At 36.2% G+C, this 24,191-nt stretch overlaps 1 protein-coding gene across 1 annotated transcript in view; it reads left to right on the top strand.

The window, feature by feature from the left end:
* LOC309855587 (uncharacterized protein) overlaps window positions 1–24,191 on the top strand; it is a 1,049,056-nt gene that overhangs the window by 669,509 nt on the left and 355,356 nt on the right. The gene's annotated exons all lie outside the window — the stretch shown is intronic.

Genomic DNA, 24,191 nt, shown 5'->3' on the forward strand with positions numbered 1-24,191 from the left:
AGCTAATATCATCTTTATTGTGGAAAAACTGAGAGATTTTTCTCCATGGTTAGAAATAAGAAATGGATGCCCACTCTCATCAGTGCTATTTAACACTGTATTAGTAATCCTAGCCTCAAAAATCAAACAAAAAAAAAATGAATGTCATCCAAATTGGGAAGGAACAAATCAAATGTTCACTATATGCAGATGAGATACTCCACCAAGAAATTGCTAGAATTGATACATGAACTCAGTAAAGTTTCAGGATACAAAATAAACATACAGAAAACCGGTTGCATTTCTATACGTGAAAAACAAAGCAGCAGAAAGTGTAGCAAGGAATCAATCCCATTTACCATCATACAAAAACCATAAGATACCTAAGAAGAAATTCAACAAGGGTTCAAAGATCTGTACTCTGTAAACTACAAAACATTGATGATAGTTGAAGATGACAGAAAGAAATGGAAAGACATTTTATGCTCAAAGATTGAAAGAACAAATATATCTTAATGTTTCCACTACCAAAAGCAATCTACACATTTAATGTCATCCTTATCAAAATAGCACCACTATTTTTCACAGAGCTAAAACAAACAATCCTAAAATATGTATAGAATAACAAAAGACCATAAATAGCAAAAACATCCTTGAAAATGAGAATAATTCTGGAGGTATCATAGTTCCAGACCTTAATTTATATTACAAGGATGTAGTGATCAACACAGTGCAGTACTGGCACAAAAACAGACATAGATCAATGGAACACAATAGAAAACCCAGAAATGAACCTAAAACTATATGGTCAGCTAATCTTCAACAAAACATGAAAGAGTGTCCAATGGAACAAAGACCACTTACTCAACAAATGGCTCTGGGAAAACTGAACAGGAACATGCAAATGATGAAACTAGATTACTTTCTTAAACCATACACAAAAATAAATGTAAGGAGGATGAAAGACACAAATGTGAGACAGGAAACCATCAAAATTCTAGAGGAGAACACAGGCAGTAACTTTTTGCAAGACACATCTCTAAAAGTAATGGAAACAAAAACAAAAAAATGAACTTTTGGGACTTCATTAAGATAAAAAGTTTCTGCGAAGCAAGGGAAACAGTCAACAAAACTAAAATGCAACCTACATAATTGGAGAAGTTATTTTCAAATGACATATAAGTTTAAGAGCCAGTATCCAAGATACATAAAGAACTTGTCAATTTCAAGACTCCCCAAAACAAATAATACAGTCAAGAAATGGGCAGAAAACATAAATTGACATTTCTCCAAAGAAGACATTCAAATGGCCAACAGACCCATGAAAAAAGGCTAAATATCACTTGTCATCAGGGAAATATAAATCAAAACCACAAAGTTATACCAATTTGCACCAGTCAAAATGGCTAAAATTAGTAAGAGGAGAAACAACCAAAATTGGTGATGATGTGGAAATAAGGGAACCCTCCTATACTGTTGGTAGGAATGAAAGCTGGCACAGCCACTCTGGAAAACAGAATGGAGTTTCCTTAAGAAGTTAAAAATAGAGCTACCCCATGATCCAGCAACTTGAGAACTAGGTATTTACCCCAAGGATGCAGATTTCTTGAAATGAAGGGGCACATGGACCCAATGTTCATAGAAGCACTATCCAAAGTAGACAAACTGTTGAAGGAGCTGTGCCATCTATATATACAATGGGATATTAAATCAGCCATCAGAAAGGGTGAATACTCACCATTTACATCAACATGGATGAAACTGGAAGTCATTATGCCTAATGAAATAAGTCAGTCAGAGAAAGAGAATTATATGGTTTCACTCATATGTGGAATATAATATACTGTGCAAAGGGTCATAAGGGAAGGGAGGGAATACTGAATGGGAAGAAATCAGAGAAAGTAGCAAACCCTGTGAGACTCTTAACTCTGGGAAACAAACTGAGGGTTGTTGGAGGGCAGGAAAATGGCAGGATGGTGTAAACTGGTGTTGGGAATTACGGAGGACACTTGATGTGATGAGCACTGGATGTTACATGCAACTGAGGAATTACCCAATGCTACATATGAAACTAAAGTTGTACTATATATTCACTAATTTAATTTTACATTAAAAAAAGAAAGAAAATGATAGAAAGTATTGTACAGAAAACATGATTCAATAAAACATTACATTTTAAAATAAACTACAATGTAATAATTGTTTTATTTTTACAAAAGCAATAAATTTATTATTCTTCCCAGTCAAAAAAAAAAAAAAAAAAACTTTACCTTTCAATTCCGCCAGCTCCCTAGTCTGTGATCCAAGAGGTCTGCTTCTTCTAGAAACCAGATTTTGCACTTTCTCAAACTCCCTCCCCGCTCCCTTTTCTCTTCACCTGGAAATGTTTCCTTCCTCTCCATGGCTCAGTAGCTTTTCTCTCTCATAATTCACTTCCAAGTACCTTACAGTTGCCACACTGTCTCCCTCTTACAGTGGATACTTCTTCCAATCCTCAGGTTGATTTCCTGGGTTTTCCCAGTGAGTTGACCTCTATACAGCTGTGATTGATGGACAAGGAAAGCCCAAGGTCCCCCCATTCATCGCTACCTTAACTCCTCCTTAAATTTCTTATTTTTAATTGAAATAAAAATTGCTGTTTGTTAAAATCAATACTACTAACAATTTGTTGAATGATTATGGCATTTGAATAAACAATGAATGACAGTGATATCATCAAGAATTGGAGAAAAGAATTGGGAATTCTGTGTAATAAGGCACTTGTATTACATGTGAATTGGTATAGTGTCATTTGAAGAAGTACTTTAATTATTTTGCATATGCATAGTATAAACTCCAGAAAAAATCCCATTTTAAAGAATAATGAGAGAAGAGAAGAAATAAATGAAATAGTGTAAAGCTCTCAATAAAAGTCAGAGAATAAAAGGAAAATGAAACAAGAACAAATGCAATTAATAGAAAATCATTATAAAATGATAGCTATTAAGGCTATATCATAATTAATCATTTTTGTGAATACAACCTGGAACAACCACTCTCAAAAACAGTATGGAGGGCCCTCCAAAAGTCAAAATAGAAGTACCATATTATCCAGCAGTTGCATTATGAGGTATTTACCCAAATAATACAAAAATACAAATTCAAAGTGTTCCAGGAACCTGTTTTTATAGTATAAGCAAATAATGGAAGCAGCCCAAGCGTCCATGGACTGATGAATGGATAAAGAGGTTACTAAATATATATATATCTAGATATATCTATATAGATATATCTAGATATATATATGACTGACTTGATTTGTTTAACATAATATAGTCTAGTTCCATCTATATCTTTGCACAAGTGAGATTTCGTTCATTTTTATGTCTGTGTAATATTCCATTATATATAGATATATATATCTATACACAGACATAAAAAAGAATGAAATCTCACTTGTGCAAAGACAAGGATGGAACTAGACTATATTATGTTAAACAAATCAGGTCAGACAGAGAAAGACAAAGAATATATGATTTCAGGGCATCTGGGTAGCTCAGTGGATTAAGCCTCTGCCTACAGCTCAGGTCATGGTCCCAGGGTCCTGGGATCAAGCCCCACATTGCGCTCTCTGCTAAGCAGGGAGCCTGCTTCCCCCATCCCCCTGCCTGCCTCTCTACCTACTTGTGATTTCTGTCTGTCAAACAAACAAATAAAATCTTAAAAAGAAAAATATATGATTTCCCTCATATGTGGAATTTAATGTAAATAGAAATAGAGCAATAGGAATAGAAATGAGCAAAAGAGAGAGAGAGAGAGAGAAACCAAAACATAGACTCAACCATAGAGAATGAACTGATGGTTACCAGAAGGGAGATAGTTTGGGGTATGGGTTAAATAGGTGATGGGGATTAAACAAGGTACTTGTGATAAGCACATTGGAGTGTTGAATCAGTGTGTTGTACCTCAAACTAATATTACACTGTATGTTAACTAATTGGAGTTTATTTTTTTATTTAAATATTATTAGTTAACATACAGCACAATATTGGTTTCTGGAGTAGAATTCAATGATGCATCACTTAAATATAACACCCAGTGCTTAGCATAAATGCCCCCTTTAATACCCACTACCTATCTAGCTCATCCCCACCATCCTCCCTTCATCAACCCTGAGTTTGCTCCATGTCATTAAGAGTCACTTAAAAAAAAAAAAAAAAAGAAGTCACTTATGGCTTGCTTACCTCTCTCCTTTTTTTACTTTTTCCCTTTCTATAAGTTCAGCTGTTTTCTTTCTTAAATTCCATATATGAGTGAGGTCTTATGGTAATTCTCTTCCTCTGAGTGACTTATTTCACTTAGCATAATGAACTCTAACTCCATCCATACCATTGCAAATGGCAAGATTTCATTCTTTTTTATGGTTGAGCAATATTCCATTGTACTTACATGCCACACCTTTAGCCATTCATCAGTTGATGGACATTTGGGCTCTCTTCATAAATTTGCTATAGTTAATAATGGTACTATAAACATCGAGGTGCATGTGCCCTTTCAAATCTGTATTTTTGTGTCCTTTAGGTAAATAATTGGTAGTGCAACTGTTGAATCACAGCTGGTTTTTTATTATTTAATCTAGAACAAGTTAATCAAATTCTGCTAAACATTATTAGGCCAAAATACAAGGAGAGCATTCAGACCAGGAAGAGCCCTTAAAAGTTATCCAGTCTGACATCCGAATATTTTATGTGAGACAATAAAGACCAGCGAGGGGACTGACTTAACCATCTTGAACAAATCTGCAGACAAGAACTGGGAAACAAAATCATGTATTCTATCCTCAGATATCAGGTCTTAAAAACTGATTCAAACACCATTTTATGTTTTAAATGATAGAGTAGTAAAAGTATAATAAAATGGATGTGAAATGAGAGCAATTTTAATAAGGAAAGTTAAGAGAAAAGATGGTCAAATATAGGAAAAATTCTGTAGACTAAGAGCTTACTGAGAGCAAGGAGACTGATATTTGCTGTACTCCTAACACTACACCAGGCACTGAACGTTATTCCAAGTAATTTTCATAACTCTGGAGTAAATGGTTTTGGGTGTCATTTCCATTATACAAGTGAGAAAACTAAGTTTCAGGAGGTTTTAGTAAAATGCCCACATGCCCAAGGTCTCTTTTTAAATACATTTTTAAATTATGACCACACTCAGTGTTATTTTCATCAAAATTAATATTTCTTTTGAATTCCAATTTAATATTTTCATGCTAGAATATGTACTGCAATTGAACAAGGCAGGCCAGTACGAAGTCAAAATAAATAAAGTGATGTAATTTTTTTTTGAGTTTGACTCTTCTATTTATTGATTTATTTTTTATTATGTTAAGTGATATAATTCTGAGAATAGAGGATTGTATAATATGGTGGCAAACAGCATGGGATTTGACAGCAGAGAAATGTGGGTTAAAAACCAAGATCCAGCATTTAATAATGCATGCCTTCATGGAGTCCATTTATCCTCCATAAGTGTTTCTTTATTATTCTCCAAAATATAGGCAACAATATTTGCTCCAATGTGTTATGGACAGTAAATGAAACAATGCATTTAGAGTACCTGACACAAGGTCTGGAATATGGTGAGTATTGAAGTGGTGGTTGTAGTTACATTTATAGCCAAGAAAAGTGGAGCATACAGAAAAATCTAACACATCATCAGTAAAACATGGGCAGATCACTAAATCTTTTTCATAATTACAAAGAGAAATTGTGTAACACATACCATACATTTTATTCACTAATAAAAACACATTGAAGCATTAGTTATTTTGTTATTTGTCATTCTTAGTTACACCAGAAATGAAAGTAAAAGAATTGTGAATCTATAAGCTCCTTTTTTTCTTATTTCCCTTTCTTAAGATTTTATTTATTTATTTTAGAGAGAGAGAGAGAGAGAAAGAGAGAGCACAGAGGAAGAGGGAGAAGCAGACTCCTCACTGAGCAGAGAGACCATGGGGCTTGAACATAGGACCCTGGGATCATGACCAGAGTCAAAGGCAGTCAGTTAAGTGACTGAGCCACTCAGGGCTCTCATCCTTTATAAGATTTTAATATTTATTTATTTATTTTTATTATGTTATGTTAGTCACCATACAGTAAACAATGAATCATGGGACTCTACATCAAAAGTTATGTGTGGTGATTAAGATTTTATCTATTTAATTTTTAATTTCTTGTTTTCTAATCTTCTAATTCACTACCATTACTTATATTCATATTTCAAATTCAAAACAATCTTTTGAGAGTAACTTTGACAAATAGCAGTACTTGTCAACATTGGATATTTAGATTTTGGTTATTGGGGTAAGTTGTGACAAACTTCAAAAATACTACAATATCAATTATCTATATTTAATTTTTACTAAAAATATTGCTACTAATTTAAGATAATATATTTATTTTACTTAGTCAAAAGTATGAAAGAAACTATGATTTACTTTGATTTTTTGTTTTTTCTACATATATTAATTCAAACTATTTTTATTTGAGGCTGTGTAATTAATTAATATGGACCCTTTTTTTTTTTTATTATGATATCTTCAGTTGTAAGGAAAAATAAAATAACCTTTCAGGCATACCACAAGTTTCATAGACAGGCAAAATATAGAGAACAAGAACTTATAATCAAATCAAAATGTTTACCAAATAATATAATTTGTCTCAGTTTCTTATGTCAACACTAACTAGTTAACATGTAATATTAATTGGATGTATATTATATATTGGATGAAAATATATTTTTAAAATTCTTCATAATTTTTCTAATATTCATCCAATTAATATTCATCCAATATCCATCCAATTAATATTACTTCTTATACTGTCCTACATAGAAGGTTTATATATTTAGTAGTTATTCTTTTCAAAATTTTTTTACAGACTACCTATATTTTGCTTTACTTTAAAATTAATATGTGACATGACACATTATAACTGTTTATAAATTAAACCACCTGCTTTTTGAAAAGTATATAAACGTTAGAGTCCTCATTTGTGAAATACCATATTTAACATTATTTTGCATATTTAAGATTCCCAAAGACCAAAATAACAGAAAAATTGTGAATGTCCCCCAAATCGTCATTTTAGCACTTAATAATCTTTCACTATTTTAAGTAAAACCACTTTGAATAGAAGCAGTAGGAAGTTACTACAAAAATATTAACACACATTTTCTTAATGAATGCAAACTTAATTTTTAAAACATAGCATCCATTACAAAAAATAAAACATAGCATCCAGTGTGAAAATAATGGAATAAAAAAAAATCATATGCTACTTATTGGAATGTAAATTGGTACAACTTTTATAAACAACATTTGGTAACATGAAACGAGGGCTTTTAAAATGACTTAGAAATTTCATTTTTAGGACTTACCCTAAGGAAATTTGAAGAGTTGTGCACAAATATTTATATATAATGATAATTATTACAACATTATTTATAATTATAAAATATATAAAGACAAATATATGAGGTATCCTCATATATAGCAAGATAGGAAACTTTTTAAATAAATTATGGTACAATAAAGATAGAATGCCATGTGATCATTAAATGTCATATTTTATAATACTTGAAATTCTTATGATAAAACAAGTGAAAACTCAAGATTAGGCATTGAGGAAGATGGCAACAGAGTCGGAGGACTCTAGGCTTGCCTGGTCCCACAAATACAACTGGATAACTGTCAAAAGTGTCAGAATTGTCTAAATTCCCCAAAAAATCAACCTGGAGACTGACAGAACAAACTCCAACTAAAAGAAGAGAAGAGGCCACATCAAGGAAGGTAGAAAGTGAGGAGATGTAGTCCAGGGGAGAAATGGGTACTGGCTGCCATAAATGAGAAGGATACATGGTCAAAGAGAAGAGCAAGAGAGATAGGAACACAAAGGGGAATGGACAAGAATATTTTCCATAGCTATTGGCCTGAGAAATGAAAGGGGTTGAATTTTATGAGTTTTTGCAAACAGTTGGATTAAAGTCTAAAGTTCTAAACATCACTGAGCATGGCTTGGATAAAGCCTGAAGGTCATTGTGCTCCTCCTGGAAAGGAGGCAGGCTAACCAACTGGGACCATAAAGCTTGGAAGCAGCAATCTAAAGAGTGTCTTGGACACACAGTGGGGAGATTATTTTCTCTTCTCAGAGCCTGTCCTAGAGTAGCAGCATTCACTGAGACACCTCTACTTGGACAAAAGTATTGTCCAGTGACTTTTCTCTCACCCATCCCCTACCATAAACACAGATCCACCTCTGAGATGCAACACAGTGGGACATTGTTTGCATAATATGCTTACACTAAGCCCCAAACCTCTGTTCTCCAGTGGAACTGCCTTTCATAACACACTTGCCTGAGTCTTAGCATAGTGGGCACCTTCCCAAAGAGAACATCATAAATCCCTCTCCAAACAATGTCTCCCAACCAGAGAGTTCTACAAGACATCAGTTCTGGTGGAGGAGGTGACAAGTAATATTTTACAAGCAGAGCAGAGAACATCAAGTTAAAACTCGCCACATTCAGGCCAGGGACCAAACACAGCCCACAGCAGGCAAGGAGAGACTTTGCAGATGACTGACCTAAAGGATTGAGCACCCAGAACACAACAAGAGACTGAATACAACAAACACTGAATACACTCCCTTAAGCAACAGACTCTGGGCACTACAGGAACTCTTCTTCATAAGGCCATTGCTTTCAGGAATAGGAGACATACTGGCTTTTCTAACACAGAAAGACAGAGACTTAGACGAAATGAAAACACAGATGAAATTATCCAAATGGAGTAAGAAGATAAGGTCATATCCAGAGACTTAAGCAAAACAGCTATAAGTAATATGCTTGATGGAAAACTTAAAGCAATAATCCTAAGGATACACACAACACTTGAGAAAAGAATGGAAGACATCTGTGAGATCATTACCACAGATAAAATAGTGAAAAATGAATTGATCAGAGATGAAGAGTGAAAAATGAGGTTAGAAAAATGCATTATACAATGAAGTACAAAATGGAAGAAGTAGAGGAACAAATTAATGATTGAAAATACAAAGTAATGGAAAGCATTTAAACTAAACAAAAAAGAGAAAGAAGAATTATGCAACAGGAGAACAGATGTAGGGAGCTTGGTGACTCTATCAAACATTATAGCACTCATATTTTAGGAGTCCCATAAGAAGAAGAGAGAAAAGGAGGCAGAAAATAAACTTGAAGAAATAATAATTGAAAACTTCTAATCTAGGGAAGATAAACAGACATCCAGATTCAAGAAGCACAGAGAACTTCCACCAATATCAACAAAAGAAGGCCAACATCAACATACTGTAATTATTTGCAACATACAATGATAAAGGAAAAATCTTAAAAGCAGCAAGAAAAAAAATTTCATTAACTTACAAAGGAAAAGACATAAGGTTGGCAGATTTTTCAACAGAAACATGGCAAGTAAAAAAAGACAAGCAAGACATATTCAAAGTGTACAGTGGGAAAAATTTCAAGCCAAGGATAATATGTACAGCAAGTTTTCATTCACTATAAGATGGAAGATAAAGATTTTCCCAGATAGAATAATTTCTAGATTTCAAGAATGGTTCTATATTTACAAATCATTCACAGTAATGCATCACATTAATGTCAAAAAGGACAAAAAGCCATAATACGATTTCAATAGATGCATAAAAAAGTAGATGAAATAAATCCCTTCACAATAAAAACCCACGACAAAGTAAGGTTAGAAGGAACATGCATTCAACATAATAGAGACTATATATGAAAAACCAAAACCTAACATTATTCTCAATGGAAAAAAATGGAGAGAACATTTTCTCTTCAGTCAGAAATAAGGTGAAGATGTCCACTCTCACCACTTCTATTCAACGAAGTACTGGAATTCCTAAACACACCAATTGGACAACACAAATAAATAAAAGACATCCAAATAGGCAAGGAAGAAGTAAAACTTTCATTATTTGCAGATGACATGATACTGTCTATATAAAATGAGAAAGAATACTCAACAAAATGCTAGAACTGATACATAAATTCAATAAAGTTGCAGGACAAAAAAGAAGCACACATGAATCTATTGCATTTCCACACACAAAGAATGAAGCAGCAGAAAGAGAAATCAAGGAATCTATTCCATTTACAACTGCAAAAAAAAAAATTATAAGATACCTAGGAATAAATCTAACAAAGGAATGGAAAGACACGTACTCTAAAAACTATAAAACACTAAAAACTATAAAATGCTAAAAGTAAGTGAATATAACACAAAAAATGCTCATGGATTGAAAGAACAGATATTGTTAAAATGTCTATACTATCAAAAGCAATCTACACATGTGATATGTCCTGTATCAAAAACCCACAGCAGGGACGCCTGGGTGGCTCAGTTGGTTAAGCAGCTGCCTTCGGCTCAGGTCATGATCCCAGCGTCCTGGGATCGAGTCCCACATCGGGCTCCTTGCTCTGCAGGGAGCCTGCTTCTCCCTCTGACTCTGCCTTCCACTCTGTCTGCCTGTGCTCGCTCTCGCTCGCTCTCTCTCTGACAAATAAATAAATAAAATCTTAAAAAAAAAAAAAAAACCCACAGCAAATATCAGCCTCAATGGAGGAAAGCTGACAGCTTTCCCTTTTAGATCAGGAACACAACAAGGATGTCCACTCTTGCCACTCTTGCAACATAGGACTAGAAGTTCTAGCAACAGCAATCACACAACAAAAAGAAATGAAAATGATTAAAATTGGCAAAGAAGAAGTCAAACTCTCTCTCTTCACCGATGACATGATTTTTTATATGGAAAACCCAAAGGATTTCACCCACAAATTACTAGAACTCATAGAGCAATTCAGTAATGTGGCAGGATACAAAATCAATGTACAGGAATCAGTTGCTCTCTTATACACTAAAATGAAAATACAAGCCCAGGACAGGATTCCCTGGGGAATTCTACCAAATTTTCAAAGAAGAAATAACACCAATTCTCCTGAAGCTATTTCAAAAAAATTAAAGCAGAAGGAAAACTTCCAGTCTCTTTCTACGAAGCCAGCATTACCCTGATCCCCAAACCAGGCAAAGAACCTAACAAAAAGGAGAATTTCAGACCAATATCACTGGCGAATATGGATGCTAAGATTCTCAACAAGATCCTAGCAAACAGGATCCAATAGCATATTGAAAATATTATCCACCATGACCAGGTGGGATTCATCCCTGGGCCACAAGGATGGTCAATCAATCAATCAATGTGATAGAAAAAATTAATAAGAGAAGAGAGAAGAACCACGTGGTCCTCTCAATCGATGCAGTAAAAGCATTTGACAAAATCCAGCATCCCTTCCTGATTAAAACGCTTCAAAGTATAGGGATAGAGGGAACATTACTGAACTTCATCAAATCTATCAATGAAAGATCCACAGCAAATATCATCCTCAATGGGAAAAAGCTTGCGTCCCTCACGTTGAAATCAGGAATACGACAAGGATGCCCACTTTCACCACTCCTGTTCAACATAGTATTAGAAGTCCTAGCAACAGCAATCAGACAACAAAGAGAAATAAAAGGTATCCAAATTGGTAATGAAGAAGTCAAACTCTCTCTCTTCCCAGATGACATGATTCTTTATATGGAAAACCCGAAAGCCTCCACCCCCAAACTACTAGAACTCATACAGCAATTCAGCAACGTGGCCAGATACAAAGTCAATGTGCAGAAATCAGTGGCTTTCTTATACACTAACAATGAAAATACAGAAAGGGAAATTAGAGAAACGATTCCATTTACTATAGCACCAAGAACCATAAGATACCTGGGAATAAACCTAACCAAAGAGGTAAAGGATCTGTACTCGAGGAATTACAGAACACTCATGAAAGAAATTGAAGAAGACACAAAAAGATGGAATACCATTCCATGCTCTTGGATCGGAAGAATAAACATTGTTAAAATGTCTATACTGCCTAGAGCACTCTATACTTTTAATGCTATTCCAATCAAAATTCCACCGGTATTCTTCAAAGAGCTGAAACAAACAATCCTAAAATTTATAGGGAAACAGAAGAGACCCCAAATTGCTAAGGAAATGTTGAAAAAGAAAAACCAAAACTGGGGTCATCATGTTGCCTTATTTCAAGCTTTACTACAAAGCTCTGATCAGCAAAACACATGGAACTGGCACAAAAACAGATACACAGATCAGTGGAACAGAGTATATAGCCCAGATATGGACCCTCCACTCTATGGTCAAATAATCTTTGGCAAAGCAGGAAAAGGTACCCTTTGGAAAAAAGGCAGTCTCTTAAATAAATCGTGCCGGGAAAATTGGACAGCTATGTGTAGAAGAATGAAACTCGACAATTTTCTTATACCATACACAAAGATAAACTTGAAAAAGATAAAAGTCCTCCACACGAAGCAGGAATCTATCAAAATCCTTGAGGAGAACATAGGCAGTAACCTCTTCGACATCAGCCACAGAGACTTCTTTCAATATATGTCTCCAAAGGCAAAGGAAACAAAAGTGAAAATGATCTTTTGGTACTTCATAAAGATCAAAAACTTCTGCACAGTAAAGGAAACAGTCAACAAAACAAAGAGGCAACTCACGGAATGGGAGAAGATATTTGCTAATGACATTACAGACAAAGGGCTGATAGCCAAGATCTATAAAGAGCTCCTCAAACTCAACACACACAAAACAGATAATCATGTAAAAAATGGGCAGAAGACATGAAAAGACACTTCTCCAAAGAAGACATACAAATGGCTATCAGACACATGAAAAAATGTTCATCATCATTAGCCATCAGGGAGATTCAAATCAAAACCATATTGAGATACCACCTTACAACAGTTAGAATGTCCAAAAATAACAGGACAGGAAACAACAAGTGTTGGAGAGGATGTGGAGAAAGGGGAAACCCTCTTACATTGTTAGTGGGAATGCAAGTTGTTATAGCTACTTTGGAAAACAATGTGGAGATTCCTCAAAAATTTAAATATAGAGCTACCCTATGACCTTCAATTGCACTACTGGGTATTTACAACAAAGATAGAGATGTAGTGAAAAGAAAGGCCATATGTACCCCAGTGTTCATAGCAGCAAAGGCCACAGTCACCAAACTGTGGAAAGAATGAGGATGACCTTCAACAGACTAATGGTTAAAGAAGATATGGTCCATATACACAATGGAGTATTATGGCTCCATCAGAAAAGATGAATATCCAACTTTTGTATCAACATGGACAGGAGTGGAGGAGATCATGTTGAGTCAAATGAATAAATACAATCTTAAAAAGAAAGAATTTATGAAACTCAACACCAAAAAACCCCACAAATAATCCAGTTAAAATGGGCAGAAGACATAAATATATACATTTTTTTCCCCAAAGAAGACATACAGATGGCCAATAGACACATGAAAAGATGCTCAGCATGACTTTTCAGCAAGGAACTATAAACTCAAACTACAATGAGATAGCACCTCACATTTCTCAGAATGGCTAAAATCAACAATACAAGAAGCAACAGATGTAGGGGAAAAAGTGGAAACATTGCACTGTTGGTGGGAATGCAAATTTCTGTGGCTACTGTTGAAAACTGTGTGGAATATCCTCAAAGGTTTGAAAACTAGAGGCAGGGGAAGACAATATGGCGGGGAAGTAGGAGGAGGCGCCCTTCCAACCTGTACCCTAAAGTGAGCTGATTACCTACCAAAGAGCTCCAATCACCCATGAAATCTGCCTGAGATCAGAATTATACACGTCTGGATCTCTACAGGGGCAGAAGACACCAGTGGGCAGGTAAGGCAGAGTGGGAATGTCAGACTGATATTGGACAATAAACAAAAGGGGGAAGGAGCCACCAGAGGTGACTGATTGGAAAGTAATACCCCAATACGAGAGTGCCCTGTGTCTGGGGACCAGCATTAACTTGGAGTCTGGTTGAAAGCACTCAAAAAAAGCAAAGGATAGTGGGGGAAAATTTGGGAATTGGGGTGGTAGGGACAGGGGCTTAAGTCCCTGGACCCAGGACAGCCACCCCGGGTGCTGAGACAGAGAGAGTGGGGTGGAGAAATCAGGTCTTGGTCCCTGAGCCACCAGCATGCCTGAGAACACATAGGGTCCCACTCCTGTGAGGGGGTGGGAGCCTCTCCAGATGGCAGAATGCCACTCTGTGCTATCAGAACCTGAGACACGTGCTCCCCACACCCTCCCCTGAGAGAAGTGCGTGAAGGCGCCAGCCCGGTGCTCTTAGACCGCACCATACTATCAGAGGCTGATATGTGTTCGGTGCATAGCCTCCCTCGGGAGAGGTGCACTCAGGCACCAGCTTGGTGCTCTCGGACCCGGAAAGACCAGGCACTCCCAGCCAGGGCAAGTGGGAAAATCTCAGTGTGCGATCGCTGCATGGAACCTCTCTGGCGGTCTGGAGCTGTCCAGACAGCTGCTGCTGCTGTGGATTTGGGTGCAAGCATGAGATCCTGCATCCCCAGGGACCACGAATTGGAACCTGTTCTGCCAGCAGCTCAGGGAGAACTTATGTGCTCTGCAGCATCCAGAGAGGAGTAGACTGAGGCTTCTCTCTAGGAGGGAGGTCGGGGTGCAGTTTGCTTTCCTCTAAACCTACAAAAACCATCAAAGGCTGTCAAGGTGAGAGAAAAAAAATGAACAAACCTAAAAACCTCCAGAGAATAAAAGCCTGAAAAATGGTTTCCTCAGAGCCCACCCCCTTGAGGGAAGTGGGAGGACTTAACTCAGGGAACATCATTGACTGAAAATCCACTTGGCAAGCCCCTCCCTCAGAAAACCAACCAGGAAAAAAAAAAAAGAAAAAAAAAAAGACTACAAGAGAACAAGGACCACTACCTCATAGATACAACTTTTATTTTTAACTCATTCTGACTATTCAAGTTAATTTTTTTTATATATAGATAATTTTTAACTTATTTACCATCACAGTGAGATATCCAGTACATCAAATTCCACAATAACCTTTTGACCTGAACTTTTTGATACATATACCTGTGTTTTTCTTTTGCTTTTCTATTGATTTTTATTTTTTTTTAATTTTAGTTTAGTTTAGTCCAGTTTATTCTTTTTTAATTTTTATTTTCTAATATTCATATAGAGTTAAATTTCAAGGTAATCTCCTTTCCCCAATCAATGCTACCCCTATAGGTAAACCAATTTTTAATCCCCCTTATCTTAGGAAAGTTGAGTCCTTTAACAAAGATATCAAGATACATCAAGGAACATTCAAAATAACCTTCCTCACCCACACTGAGAATTCATAACCACCCTCCCATTTTTTTCTTCCACCAGTGTTTCTGTGTATTTGTGTTTGTCCTGATAGTATATAAATCTTATATGTGGGGTTGTTTTTTATGAGGTTCTTCCTTTTTTTTCCTTATATATATATTTTTTTCTCTTGTCATATACTTTTATCAGTCCTTTTGTTTGTTTTTGTTTGTAAACTTCATCAATCTTACCTTAGGGCACATTTGGGCTGAGCCTTCTCTTTTATCTTCTCTTTTTTTCCTGTCTCTCTCTCTTTTTCTTCTTTTTATTTTTTTTTCTCTCATTTGGGTGGGGGATTCTGATTGCTCAGAAGCTTTCCAGGGTGCACCTTGATGGCACCACTGTCGATATATCCAGCAATGGTTAGGTTGGAGAAAGCCATGGATGACCAAATGGAATTGATTCAGGCAGAACTGAAAGCCACCAGTGATGATGTTCACAATGTTAGGGCAGAACTAGAAGCCACCAAGGATGATGTTCAAAATGCTCTCAGTGAGTTCCAATTTAATCTAAATTCTCTAAAAGCTAGGGTAACTGAGATAGAAGATCAAATTAGTGATCTGGAGGACAAACAGATAGAGAGAAGGGATCAGGAGGAAGCTTGGAACAAACAGCTTAGAAGCCATGAAAACAGAATCAGGGAAATAAATGATGCCATGAAATGTTCCAATGTCAGAATTATTGGAATACCTGAAGGGGAGGAGAAAGAAAGAGGTCTAGAAGATAGAGTGGAATGAGTTGTCCATGAAAACTTTCTGAATCTCACGAATGGAATCAGCGTTCATGTGCTAGAGGCAGAACGGTTTCCCCCCAAGTTTATAGATTCTTGAAAGTCCTTGAGACACCTAACAGTAAGAATGAAGAATTATAATTGTAGGCAGACCCTCTTGAAAGCAGCTAGGGCAAAGAAGCTCCTTAAATACAGAGGAAAGCCTATCATAATAACATCAAACCTGTCCACAGAGACCTGGCAAGCCAGAAAGGGCTGGCAAGATATATTTATGGAACTAAATGAGAAGAACACGCAGCCAATAATACTTTATACATCAAGACTGACATTCAAAATGGATGGAGAGATAAAGAGTTCTCACGACCAGCAAGGCTTAAAAGAATATGCAACCAACAAGCCAATACTGCAGGAAATATTAAGGGGGGGGGTTCTATAAAAGAGGCAAAATCCTAATAATATCATTGAACATAAATATAGAGACAATCTACAGAAAGAAAGACTTAAAAGGTAACACGATGTCAAAAAAATAGTTTTCTATCAATAATCACTCACAATGGGAATGGCCTAAATGCACCCATAAAATGACACAGGGTTGCAGATTGGATACAACGACAGGATCCATCCATATGTTGTCTACAAGAGACCATTTTGAAACTAAAGATACACCCAGACTGAAAGTGACGGGATGGAGAAGCCTCTTTTATGCCAATGGGCCTCAAAAGATGGCTGGGGTAGTGATTCTTATATCAGATAAATTACATTTTAAACTAAAGACTGTACTCAGAGATACAGAAGGACACTACATCATTCTTAAAGGGACTATCCACCAAGATAATATATCAATTGTAAATACGTACCCCCCAATATGTGAGCAGCCAATTACATAAGAAAACAATTAATCAAGATAAAGAGTCATATTTATATGAATACATTAATAGTTGGAGATCTTAACACACCTCTCTCAGTAATAGACAGATCATCTAAGCAGAAAATCAGTAAAGAAACACATTGGACCAGATGGACTTTATAGATATATACAGAACATTCCACCCTAAAACAACAGAATACTCAATCTTCTCAAGTGCTCATGGAACCTTCTCCAGAATAGACCACATACTGGGGCACAAATAAGGACTCAACCAATACCAAAAGACTGAGATTATTCCCTGCACATTCTCAGATCACAATGCTTTGAAACTGGAGCTCAATCACAAGGAAAAGTTCCGAAGGAACTCAAACACCTGGAAGCTAAAGACCACCTTGCTTGGTTCAACCAGGAGATCAAGGAAGAAATGAAACAATTCATGAAAACCAATGAGAATGAAGACACTTCAGTCGAAAACCTATGGAATACAGCAAAAGCAGTCCTAAGGGGGAAATACATAGCTATCCAAGCCTCCCTCAAAAATATTGAAAAATTCAGAATACACCAGCTGTCTCTACACCTTAAAGAACTTGAGAATCAACAACAAATCAAACAAACTACACACATAATAGGGAAATAATCAAGATTAGAGCAAAGATCAATGAGGTGGAAACGAGAGATACAGTAGAACATATCAATGAAAGTAGAAGCTGTTTTTTTAAAAGAATCAATAAGCTTGATAAACCTTTGGCTACACTAAATGAAAAGAAAAAAAGAGAAAGCTCAAATTAATAAAATTATGAATGAAAAGGAAGAGATCACAACTAACACCAAGGAAGTAGAAACAATAGTCAGAAGTTATTATCAACAGTTCTATGCCAATAAGCTTAGCAACCTAGATGAAATCGATGCATTCCTGGAAAACTAAATACTCCTAAAACTGAACCAGGAAGAAATAGACAACATGAATAGATCGATATCTAGTAACAAGATTGAAGCAGTGATCAGAAACCTCCCAAAAAACGAGAGCCCAGGACGTGATGGATTCCCTGGGGAATTCTACCAAACCTTCAAAGAAGAAATAACACCTATTCTCTTGAAGCTGTTTCAAAAAATTGAAGCAGAAGGAAATCTTCCAGACTCTTTCAATGAAGCCAGCATTACCCTGCTCCCCAAACCAAGCAAAGACTCTACCAAAAAGGAGAATTTCAGACCAGTATCACTGATGAATATGGATGCTAAGATTCTCAACAAGATCCTAGCAAACAGGATCCAACAGCACATTAAAACGATTATCTACCATGACCAAGTGGGATTAATCCCTGTGTTACAAGGATGGGTCAACATTCACAAATGAATCAATGTGATAGAACAAATTAATAAAAAGAGAGATCAACCTCATGGTTCTCTCAATTGCTGCAGAAAAAGCATTTGACAAAATCCAGCATCCATTCCTAATAAAAATGCTTCAAAGTATAGGAATAGAGGCAACATTCTTGAACTTCATAAAATCTATCTATGAAAGGCCCACAGCAAATATCATCCTCAATGGGAAAAACTTGCATCCTTGCCATTGAGATCAAGAACATGACAAGGATGCCCACTTTCACCACTCTTGTTCAACATAGTATTAGAAGTCCTAGCAACAGCAATTAGATAACAAAGAGAAATACAAGGTATCCAAATTGGCAATGAAGAAGTCAAACTCTCTCTTTGCAGATGACATGATTCTTTATATGGAAAACCCAAAAGACTCCACCCCCAAACTACTAGAACTTATACATCAATTCAGTAATGTGGCAGGATAGTCAATGTACAGAAATCAGTGGATTTCTTATACACTAAAATGAAAATACAGAAAGGGAAATTAGAGAATCGATTCCATTTACTATAGCACCAAGAACCATAAGATACTTGGGAATAAAACTAACCAAAGAGGTAAAGGATTTGTACTCGAGAAACTAAAGAATACTCGTGAAAGAAATTGGAGAAGACACAAAATAATGGAAGACCATTCGATGCTCTTGGATCAGAAGAATAAACATTGTTAAAATGTCCCTACTGCCTAGAGAAATCTATAATTCTAATGCCATTCTGATCAAAATTCCACTGGTATTTTTCAAAGAGCTGAAGCAAATAATCCTAAAATTTGTAGGAATCAGAAGAGACCCACCATTGCTAAGGAAATACTGAAAAACAAAAATAAAACTGGGGGCATCACGTTACCTGATTTCAAGCTTTACTACAAAGCTGGGATCACCAAGACACATGGTACTGGCATAAAAACAGACACATAGGTGAGTGGAACAGAGTAGAGAGCCCAGATATGGACCCTCAACTCTATGGTCAAATAATCTTCGACAAAACAGGAAAAAATATACAGTGGAAAAAGTCTCTTCAATAAATGGTGCTGGGAAAATTGGACAGCTATATGTAGAGGAATAAAACTCGACCATTCTCTTACACTATCTTATACACAAATATCTTATAAACTGTCTTATACTTACACTATCTTATACATAAAGATAAACTCAAAATGGATACAAAGACCTCAATGTGAAGCAGGAATCCATCAGAATCCTAGAGGAGAACATAGACAGTAACCTCTTGGATATCAGCCACAGCAACTTCTTTCAAGATATTTCTCCAAAGGCAAAAGAAACAAAAGAGAAGATGAACTTTTGGGACTTCATCAAGATCAAAAGCTTCTGCACAGCAAAGGAAACATTCAAGAAAACAAAGAGGCAACCCACGGAATGGGAGGAGATATTTGAAAATGACAGTACAGACAAAAGGTTGATATCCAGGATCTATAAAGAACTCCTCAAACTCAACACACACAAAACAGACAATCATATCAAAAAATGGTCAGAAGGTATGAACAGACACTTCTCCAAGAAGACATACAAATGGCTATCAGACAAATGAAAAATGTTCATCATCACTAGCCATCAGGGAGATTCAAATGAAAACCACATTGAGATACCACCTTACACCAGTTATAATGGCCAAAATAAGCAAGACAGGAAACAACATGTGTTGGAGAGGATGTGGAGAAAGGGGAACCCTGTTACACTGTTGGTGGGAATTCAAGTTGGTGCAGCCATTTTGGAAAACAGTGTCGAGATTCCTCAAGAAATTAAAAATATTGGTTCCCTATGACCCTGCCATTGCACTACTGGGTATTGACCCCAAAGATACAGATGTAGTGAAAAGAAGGGCCATTTGCACCCCAATGTTTATAGCAGCAGTGGCCATGGTCACCAAACTGTGGTAGGAACCAAGATGCCCTTCAATGTACAAATGGACAAAGAAGATGTGTTCCATATACACTATGGAGTATTAGGCCTCCATCAGAAAGGATGAATAGCCAACTTTTGTAGCAACATGGATGGGACTGGAAGAGATTATGCTAAGTGAAATAAGTCAAGCAGAGAGAGCCAATAATCATATGGTTTCAGTTATTTGTGGAGCATAAGAAATAACATGGAGGACATGGGGTGATGGAGAGGAGAAGGGAGTTGAGGGAAATTGAAAGGGGAGATGAACCATGAGAGACTATGGACTCTGATAAACAACCTGAGGGTTTTGAAGGGCGAGGGGTTGGGATGTTGTGGGAGCCAGGTGGTGGGTATTAGGGAGGGCACGTATTGCATGGAGCACTGTGGGGTGTGGTGCCAAAACAATGAATACTGTTATGCTGAAAAGAAATAAAAATAAATTCTAAACAAAACAAAACAAAATAAAGCCAAAAACCCAGCAGAAGAAAAAATGTACAATAGGCAGACATCTCTTGAGGTGGCTTCCTCTAGTCCCATATTTGCCCCTTCTCTGGAACTGGTCTGCCTTCTATAAAGCTGGGCCCCTAATATATTAGTCTGCTAACAAATGTTTTTTGTCATAGTTAATTGTTTTTAAGGAAGACATTTGACTTAAATCATATCCAAAAGATGCTCTCCTAGGAATTAAAAGAGGTGGGAGGAAGATACAGACTGGAAGTCACTAGAGGTGAAGTCAGATAAAGGAAATTTTGTGGTAAGTGGGTCAAAAAAGTGAAGTCAGATAAAGGAAATTTTGTGGTAAGGGGGTCAAAAAAGTGGGTCACTGGAGTTGATCTGGTCATTCCCCATTCTTGACTTTTACTTGAAATTCATGAGATATCCTAGTATACTGTCAGTACATTTGGTTTTTGCTTAAACCTAGCCAGAGATGGTTCTTCTTATAAACAAAAGTATAACTACTACAGCAAGTTAGAAGGAGGCCTGGTTTTTTACGCTTCATATTCAGTTTATGAAGTTTAAAAGCAGATAAAATACAAAAAATTCCTTTTCAGTGATTTATAAAGCCTAAATTAATATAAAAAAAAACCCCTCCTGTTCAGTTGTTATTTTGGTACACTTTCATGGCTTCCCTAATTTGTGTATGTTGTTTTCCATAGCTGGTGTTTCTGATTTCATATTCAGGATCTGTCATTTACTTACTCCTATTTTTTCTCTGCCATGAAATTGTAAGGGTCCAGAGAAGAACCACAAATGACCTATTCTTAAAATAACAGGTGGTGATCAAAGTAGTAACAGGGGAACACTGACAGCCAACTTTATTGCAATTAACCAGTGACCTTTGCAATTTCCTAAATCCATGGTAGGAATTATATGGCATATGTAATGGTACAGAGAAGTCATTTTTTAGTATCCCTACCATTAATTCATTCATGAATTCCACTCATCAAATTACATAAGGAAAATTTCAAAAGCATTGTGGAAATCTTGAGGGAAATATAACAAAGAGATCAAATTCCCTCACAAAATCACTAGACCTTAATTACAGTTTTAGAACTAAAAGAAACTAAGGAGATCATGGAGATAAGCGTCTATTTTAGAGCTAAGACTACTGAGGAAAACAGAAACTTAAAGATCTGCCTATAATCACAAAGCTATTGAATCCTTAAGTACTCAATAAGTAAGCTGCTCATCACACATAATAAGACACCCTTTCCTGAGCACTTCTTTTTTTTTTTAAGATTTTATTTATGTATTTGAGAGAGAAAGAGTGAGAGTGAGCATGAGAGGGGGAGAACAGGGAGAAACAGACTCCCCATGGAGCTGGGATCCTGATGTTGGACTCCATCCCAGGGCTCCTCAATAATGACCTGAGCTAGAGGCAGTTGCCCAACCAACTGACTGGGCCGCCCAGGCGCCCCCTGGGTGCCCTGAGCACTTCTACATTCTTATATCCTAATGTCTTTAAGCCTCTCAACTGAGTCTTATCTCTGGTACATTCTCAAGTAACATTTGATACCTGGGAAGTCTTCTTGGATTTTATGCATGAGAAGGCCTACATGGGGCCTTTAAGTGTTGGTGGGAATTGAATAAATAAAGGTCACACCAGTTATGGTCAAAGACTTGAGAGATGACATAATAGAGTGTAAGGTGTTGTCTCCTTATTGAGGAGACTAGCCTCATTGGGTTGAAAGGTGTGTAGCTGGAAACAGAAAGATGAGCTCCTACTCATTCCTCAAATTGTCTCAGATACAGTCTCATCAGTAATGTCTATTTGATAGAATTAAGGAAAGTCCCTCCTCAATGACCCTTTTGTATTTGGTATGTGAATGGAGGCAGTCATCACATTATATAGCACACTTATTTATGTGCACAGCATAAAGGTCAGGATCATATAGACATTGATATGCTCACCGTACCTTACATTGTACCTGAATAAAGCAAGAACTTCAAGTATAGTCAAGTATAGTCCCCATAATTACTATTTTTTTAATGCCTGACCCACTTTACTTATTCACATTTCCTATAAATCCCTTTAGACATTTGTTTTTTCAACTCCTAGTTTAGAAAATAAAATTGAATTCTTTGAGTCAGCCTGAGACCCTTCATGAACTGACTTTTATTTAGTTCTATAGTCTATTTCCTCCAGTTTAATTAATTTATCAACTAACCAGCTATTTATTGAGCACCTATCACATGCAATGAATCTCACTGAACAGCCATATCAATTATTTCCTATTCTGAACTCTCCATTTTTTCTCTCCTGCTAGCATTTGTTTTTGCTTTTTCCCAGGAGTTATCCTACTTCTCTCATCCCATTTCTGAGTCCCAGCTCTAGGTGACCTCCATTTTGGTCTTAATCCCTCTCAACCATATCCGCACCATTCGCTCTACAAGCTTCTGCTATAGCCATCCTCATATTAGGTGTGGTTGTCCTTGTGTGTCTGCCTTCTTGACTAGAACACATGTTTCTTGAGGCAGAGATCATGTTCTTTTCTTCTTCTTCTTCACTGGTTGGCAGAAACTCCAGAATATGTGAGGTCAAACTGAATGAATAAATGAATGAATATATGTGAATAAAAAAAAAAAAGAGGAATGGTGTGATTCAGCAAGGCTTAAAGACATTAGGATAGCAAGTTTACTACTAAGTATTTACCCAAAGAATACAAAAATACTAATTTGAAGGGACTCAAGTTGATAGCAACATTATCTACAGTAGCCAAATTATAGAAGCAGTCCAAGTGTCTGTGGACTGATGAATGGATAAAAAAAGAGATGAGGTATATATAATATGGAATATTACACAGCCATAAAATAATGGAATTTTTAAAAAAGAATGAAATCTTGCCATGTGCAATGATATTGATGGAGCTAGAGTATTATACTAAGTAAAATAACTCAGAGATTAAAAAAAAGTACCATATGATTTAAATCATATGTGGTATTTAAGAAACAAAAAAATGAGGAAAGGGAAGATAGGCAAACCAAAAACAGACTCAACTATAGAGAACAATCTGATGGTTACCAGGATGAAGGAGGGTGGGGATGGTTAAAATAAGTGATTGTGATTAAGCAGCATACTTGTAGTACTGAGCACCTAGTATTGTATGCAAGAGCTGAAATACTGTATTTTATACCTGAAACTAATATTATAATATATGTTAACTAACTGGAATTTTGAAAAAAAAAAACTAGAAAAAATTTTCCCAAACAAAAACTAAAAGAGCATGTGACCATGAAACCACCATAGTAACAACTATTAAAGGGGACCTCTTAGTGGAAAGGACATACCCAAAGTGACAGTATAATGGCAAGAGACACAAAGAAGTAAAAATGAATATTCCTGTGAAAATTGAAGAACTCAGAAAAAAAAAAGGATTGAAAATATAATACTATATACCTGAAACATGGGAGAAGAGGATAAAAAAAAAAACTTCCAAATTTAAGCAACCATCAACTTAATATAGACTGCTATATGTAGAAGAGTTTATACAA

This window comes from Mustela nivalis (assembly GCF_964662115.1).
Source record: "Mustela nivalis genome assembly, chromosome: X".
Lineage (NCBI taxonomy): Eukaryota > Metazoa > Chordata > Mammalia > Carnivora > Mustelidae > Mustela > Mustela nivalis.